We start from the raw sequence: 6685 nt of genomic DNA on the forward strand, positions 1-6685 counted from the left end.
ACAAACTGTCAGTATCTCAACAACTCATTATTTCCTATAATGAAATTGTGTTTTATAAACTTTGTAATTAGTTGAGTTAATTGAGCCATTTAAAGCAGCACAGTGCCCTGCAGCAACAGATCCAGTTTGTTTTCCTGCCAGTGCCTGGTTTTTTTTTTTTCAGTTTTTTTTTCGTTTTTTCTTTGTCGGGGTGAGCTGTTAATGGAGGCTGCCAGGCGTGGTTTTACTTAAGACACAGAAGGACTCGTTACAGTGTTTTTGAATCCAAGTTTCAGCCAAGATGTGTACATGGCAGTGTGCATGGCAGGATGGAGCTCCAGGCTGCTCCAGCACACAAAGCAGACACAGTTGATGTTGGCAAAGATTGCAGTTAATTATGTCCTTAACTTCGGTGAGAGTAGTACCACCTGGTTAAAGACTTAGTGTAGCCTGCAGAAGGTAAATATACTGTATCTAAACCCTAATCGCAATTAGCACCTAAGCATATGTGGGACTGCCTCCAGCTATATTAGCATATAACTCTGGTTCTGTCTCCAGTTTTGTTTTCTGTCCACACTGTCAGTGAGCCCCTGCTCATGCTGCTATAATACTGTAAGGTCTTGATCTCAATGTTTACACCTCATCTGTTCATCTGTATAAATGGGAAAACAAACTTTTTTGAATCCTTGACCACATGATATCCTGTACACTAAATTTGTACATTTTCTACAGAAAGCAAAAACAGGTCCTTAAGGTGTTTTTTTTGTGTCTAAACTAGGACTGCAGAAAACAAATATGTTCATGAATGATTAATCTGTTGATGATTTTTTCAATTAATCTATAAATTGTTTGGTCCACAAAATGTCAATTGTAATGTAATGATTTCTTTGTTGCATGGAGAAAGAAACCAGAAAATTTAAGAAGCTGGAAAAACAGAGAGAAAAACATCACTGAAAACCTAAGCACATTCATATCTTACCTGGCCACCTACCTTTACTTATTTCTGCCAAAAGTCTCATTTGTAAGCACATGTAAATATACACAATAATTCTGTATAAAAGAACGTAAAGAGAGTGTTTCCTAATTCAGATTGTTTTTTTTGTATAGTCTCTTTGGTAACTTCCTGCAGGAGTCTCCATCTGTGCCAGGGCTTTACATTGTAGCTGTGAAAACAGGCGGCATGACAAACACGTCCTCGTACCACAAGCAGCCCATTAGACCTTAATGTCCATCTGTTTCTTTGTCTACATGTTCAAGTCTCACTGCCAGTGTCTTCCTGCATGTAAACATTCACACCCAATGGGCTGTTTGCTATCGCTGTTGACAGTTTTTTCCCAGCGGCACACAGGTTATGAATGCACATGCATGGCCATATGGTTGTACACGTGGCGTACAGGACTGTGTTTACTTCAGCCCTAAGCAAAATTTTGAGGGGGAAACTGGGAACGATATACTTTGCTGGTGACTTTTCAACTGCAGAAGAAACACTTTTGCAAATGAGGAGACATCACAGGCAGAGTTTACAAGACATGAACAAATAAGATTAAATATAATCTATATTAAATAATATATTAAAAAAATAGATGGATAAAACTGAGTAAAATGGGGCGATAAGAATGTAAATAAATATTAAGCAGCTGGATTAACTGGCTTTAGAATGAAAATAGTGCAGGGGATAAAATACATCAATTAGGCCACTCAGATTTCCAGTGTCAAGATACTCTTTTACCTCATAAGCATTAGTTGTAGGGATGCATCAATCCCAGTACATCCCCACTGCCACTAAAATCTATAATGTACACAAGTGTTTAAACAAGCTGTGACTGATAATATGTACATGTACCTTAGACATATACATGGCCCCTCTATGTAAAATGTAGCCCCTCTATGGCCAATGTAGCCCCTCTATGGCCCCTGTCTTAAGAAAATCCTAGGTCCCTGTCTGTGTTGTGGGTAAATCGTAATAAAAATGTTACCTAAATGATGGATTAAAATGGAAATAGACAACATTTTGGCTTCAAGACTGCAGTGTAGTGGGGATATTATTATCTCCTTTTTAAAAATTAAATGCATCGTAACACCTTGTGTTTCTGCGTGAAAAAATTAGGACTCAGTTCACGGCACAAAGGAATTTTGTATTCTGCATACACAACTGCAGCTCAGAGCTAGTGCACCTATGTCCTGCAGTAACGGCATTATTATTGATACCACTGCATCTTTAGGACTAAAGATCCAAACAATAATACACAGTACTGCTAGAGACAGGCCGTCTGTTGCCTCACCCAAGGAAGCTTGCAATATTTAAAATAGCGTGAGATCAAAAAAGGGCATCGATCTGTGGCAACTGAATAACTTGATAGCAACATGTTGTGTCCTTTTGCAAATACCAACCTGTCCAGGGTGTACTCTGCCTTTCACCCTGTGTCAGGTGGGGTTAGTTCCAGTGATCCACAACCCTCATGTGGAGGATTAAGTGGTACACAATGGATGAGTGAATGGATGGATGGAGTTTGCTAATACATATTTATACAGTGTATCTGTTTCACATTTCTTAGTTTCCTCCTACATCTCTGGAGAAACGTATCAGATTGCCTCACTTTGTTTACCAGCTTGTCACTGACTTTCTGTTACCTAAGCTATGGTAGTATGTGTTTATTATGTTTCAGCTTCTTATCACTGGAAAAAAAAACATTTGTGCAGCGGTATAGTTCCTCACAATGAGCGACTTCATTGTCGTTCCACAGTCATTTGATCCAGTAGAGATATCAAATGTGCATTAGTACAGCTTTAAATATCTGATCTGATCTTTGTGACTGCAGGAGACCACCTTGTATCGAGTCTTTAGGAGCTGCAGTTAAATACAGCTGTAACTGTGAAAGGTGAGATCTGTGAACAAGCGCTGCTTCCCACCTTCTTACTGACCGCCTTACTGACCCTTCACCTCTGACCTCAGCTCTGGGATTGATTGATTCTCTGAACTAACTGATTCTGCCTCGACCCTGGTGGCTGTGTCTACCTCAGCTCCACGGTCACAACAGGTCAGCAACCCACAAACACACGTATAATGTACATAATTAATTGAGTTTTATTGTATTTCTTTATCACTTCTCATAGTGTTTCATCCTTGTTTTATAGTTATTGCTGCACTTACGTTTTAGTACCAATACCTGTGTTTTATCTAAGCTTTAAACTTTTATTTTAGATTTCAGTTTTATAGTGTTGTATCCTCGTTTTTCTAGTAGTTTATTATTGGACTTGTTTTTGCACAATTCACATCCGTCTTAAACCATACATTTTCTTGTAACTTTTATCTATTTGTTTGTTTATGTTTTAGAGTTGTTGTCCTAATATTCTTTCATCTTCCTAATTCTGGCTTGCCACTTGGAATGGGGCATGTCTTTTTGATTTGTCTTCTTTCAGAGGCCGGCGAGGAGAAGACATGCTCGGCCCATGGCTCCACCAGCAAGGGCTACGTGAATGACCCCATGGAGTAAGTCTCAGCAGGACAAAACTCACTGAGAGACCGTTAGACCTGTGGGAGGGAACAACGTGCCTGTTTCAGCAGGCATCTGATTCAAAAATGTCCTCAGGGTGATTTTAGTTATGGGTGTAAAACTATCCAGAAAGTGTTCAACTGCATGGAGCTCTTCTGCTTACCACAGAACCTTCTAAACATTGTGAAAAAATAGTATTGGGACTCATCTATCATTGGCTTTTTATGTTATTTATAAAATAAAAGTATTTTAAGCAAACCACCTCACAGTTATGAAGTGTTCTTAAAGGTACAGCATGTCTTTCTGCATGGATTTAGCATGTTCTCTGCCAAATCAAATATGTGGATACTCTGCTGTGGTGAAAATCTTAGTAAAACTGTTTGAGTTTTAAGACAAGATTTCCTCATAAGCGCATATATTCACACTGCTTTTTAAAGTTTGAATGTAGAGTATATGCTGTTTCATGAGATGAATAAATACAGTTCACTCACCGCCCCCCAACTTCAAAGTATCTTTACCACTGCAAATACAAAGGATTGTTGCTGTGGTCAGACTGCATTAACGTCAGCTAATGGCTTCTAATGGCGCCCACAAAAACACGATCAAATTGTTTCAAAATGCAAACGCTCGTACAGTCCCACAGTATCCTTCATTCTCCCCCATCCAACTGCTTGTTTACTGTGGTCCAAACGTCACACAGAAAAAACAAAACAATCAGGTAAAGCAGATCACATCAAAACAGATAAGGTCGTTCTATTGATATTGATATTCTCTTTGTCTATCAATAGGTTCCATGGAGAATTCTAGCGACCCAAAACTTGGTGTATTGGTAAGTAAGCTACTTTTTTTCCCTCTACACAGGGAATACACCCCATACCCAACCTCACACACATCAGAGGTTCTCAAACTGTGAACAACCAAAAGTCCTATTGCTGTGTTTTGTTGGATGATTGGTGTTTTTTCCTTTGTATTCTCTTTGTTACGAGCCACCACCCCTTATATTTGAGGGATGATCACTTTGCCTCTGCAAACTAATATATGCTCATATTGTCCACCTGTAGCTCAACCCAACACTGACAAACTTTACAACCCCAGGAGCTTTTTTCACAGTTTTCTTGGCTATAAATCTAAAAACAGACATGAAAAGAAAAGTAAAAAGTTGTGCGCTTGTGTTTAATTTTCCATTTATCCTTCTGATGTTTAGCGTATGTTGCCTTTCACTCTCATCCTGTCAGGTATTTTTTTTTCTCTCTCTCTCTACATGTTAGGTTCAGTCTCTTTATAAATACTATTTCATCAGTTGGTCCTGACAGGGTTCATTTAACTTGAGAGGAAACAATAAGTAGGAGACAATGCAGTTGACACTGAATGCTGTCCTCCATAATGAGTCTGACCTTTGATGTCTTCATAAATGCTCGGCACTTGTTGTAATTAATAGAAGCATCATGCTCGTAGTAATTGCTCCGTGCCTCGTTGCTGACAGTCCTAATAAAGTAGAACAGGGCTTATTAATTACTGCTTACAGGGTGCTAATGATTTCACATGCAGCCCTGCGAGGTCACGCCCGGCGGTCTAATCACCACTGAACAGGTAAAGGCCTACTTCGTGGGTCTGTGGTGGTCGAAATTTAGGCATTTTCTCAAATCCGTCGCCAGCTGAAGTGAGATTATGTTACTTACATGTCTACAGATGTACATATCGTGATTGGTGATCGGTGATGGTGACAGGATAGGTTGGGTCACAGAAAGCACCTGAATAACAGCACTGACTGGCCTCATGAGCAGGGATGTTCCAAACAGATAATTACCTAGGGTGGAGTGGACCCTCAAAAACAGCAGATTATGCCGGTCAAAAGCATTAATTTCTTATTAAAAGTTCATTTTAATCTGGAGAAGAACTGTGCAAAGAGCATACCGCCCTGGTGGGCTCTTATGTTGAGGATCAGCGGTTGGGATGTGGTCCTATTCACCTTGACCCCCGTCACCTGTGTCGATGCAGCACGCTACATTATTTATTCCCTTTTTGCTTTTGGCTTTTTGTTAGTGATACCTGGTTGTTGCACTTTTCCTGGATAATAAATTCTGTTTGCCTCTCTGATAACAGTGAGGCCCATGTTTACCAACAAGTGGCAGTGAAATTTCTCACCTTTCAAGGGTAAATATGTACTCTCCCACACTTCACTATCTCAGAGAGGGATAAAGCCTGGGCTGACAATGACTTAAAGAGAGTGAGGCCAGATTTAGGGTGCAAACAGTGGTTGAATGAGTTGACAGTGTGAGCACAGCTGATAGTGTTTAAATCATGATATCTCCCTCCATAGACCCCGCATTGTTCTTGAAAGCCTCTGGCCATGTTTTACAGCATAATTAGAGCTTATTTTACTTGAAAACACCCACGTGCTATACATTCCCATCTGTGTGGCTCTCACTTCCTTCCTAATCCAGACGCTGGAAGAGATGTGGTTGCTTCGCATGTGATTTTTAGCCATAAATCGGCAATCCTGTATGTTCATGTCCTGTACAGAACTTTCTATTTTTAAATGGCTCATACAGTGTGTGACGAAAATCATACAAGCATAGCTGTGTTTTCATTTGCAACCATTTCATGAGAGCTTTTTGAAGTCGTAATCATTCAGTTTTGGATTGTTCCAAGCACGGGTTGTTGAGTATGTTGGCAGGACTTGTCATTTTTTCACATTCTGACGCTCATTGGCAGACCATCAGCAAATCACCCAAATATTTTTTAACATACCCAGGTGGGAAAGAAGAACATATTACTATACCACCACTAGCTGGCACTAGTCCCTTTGAGGTAGGGGGACAGCTTGTGGAGACAAACAGAGAGAATAAATGTCTATACTGCTGTGCAGATTGCATTATTCCTTGGGTACTAGCTGTTCTGTAGTAAATATCTTGTGCCTACTAGTATATATTTTGATATTTTGTCTGTAAAATTAGTTTTTGTTGATTGTTAACAGAGCCACAAGAATTGTATGTTGCTGTCTTAGTGTGGCCGACAATTCAGAGCTCATTGGCAAACCGGTGTAATTGATGTCGGAAACCTGGCCACTGCAATGTTTTTATGTTCGGTGACGGCTTCATTTCTCCAGGTCACATTCATGAATTCTTCCAGTGGTGTACACTGTGAATATAACTGTCCTGTCCTTCACGTTTCCTCATTCAAGCTGTCGGAAGTGTCACAGGGCAAACATG

At 39.9% G+C, this 6685-nt stretch overlaps 1 long non-coding RNA gene across 1 annotated transcript; it reads left to right on the forward strand.

Moving 5' to 3' along the window:
* Positions 1 to 2949: 2949 nt before the first annotated feature.
* Positions 2950 to 4299, forward strand: LOC122774604. Its single transcript, XR_006361009.1, has 3 exons — positions 2950 to 3017; positions 3400 to 3469; positions 4262 to 4299. It is a non-coding gene; the product is annotated as an uncharacterized LOC122774604 (long non-coding RNA).
* Positions 4300 to 6685: the final 2386 nt, after the last annotated feature.

Source organism: Solea senegalensis, linkage group LG9, assembly GCF_019176455.1.
Source record: "Solea senegalensis isolate Sse05_10M linkage group LG9, IFAPA_SoseM_1, whole genome shotgun sequence".
Taxonomy (NCBI): domain Eukaryota; kingdom Metazoa; phylum Chordata; class Actinopteri; order Pleuronectiformes; family Soleidae; genus Solea; species Solea senegalensis.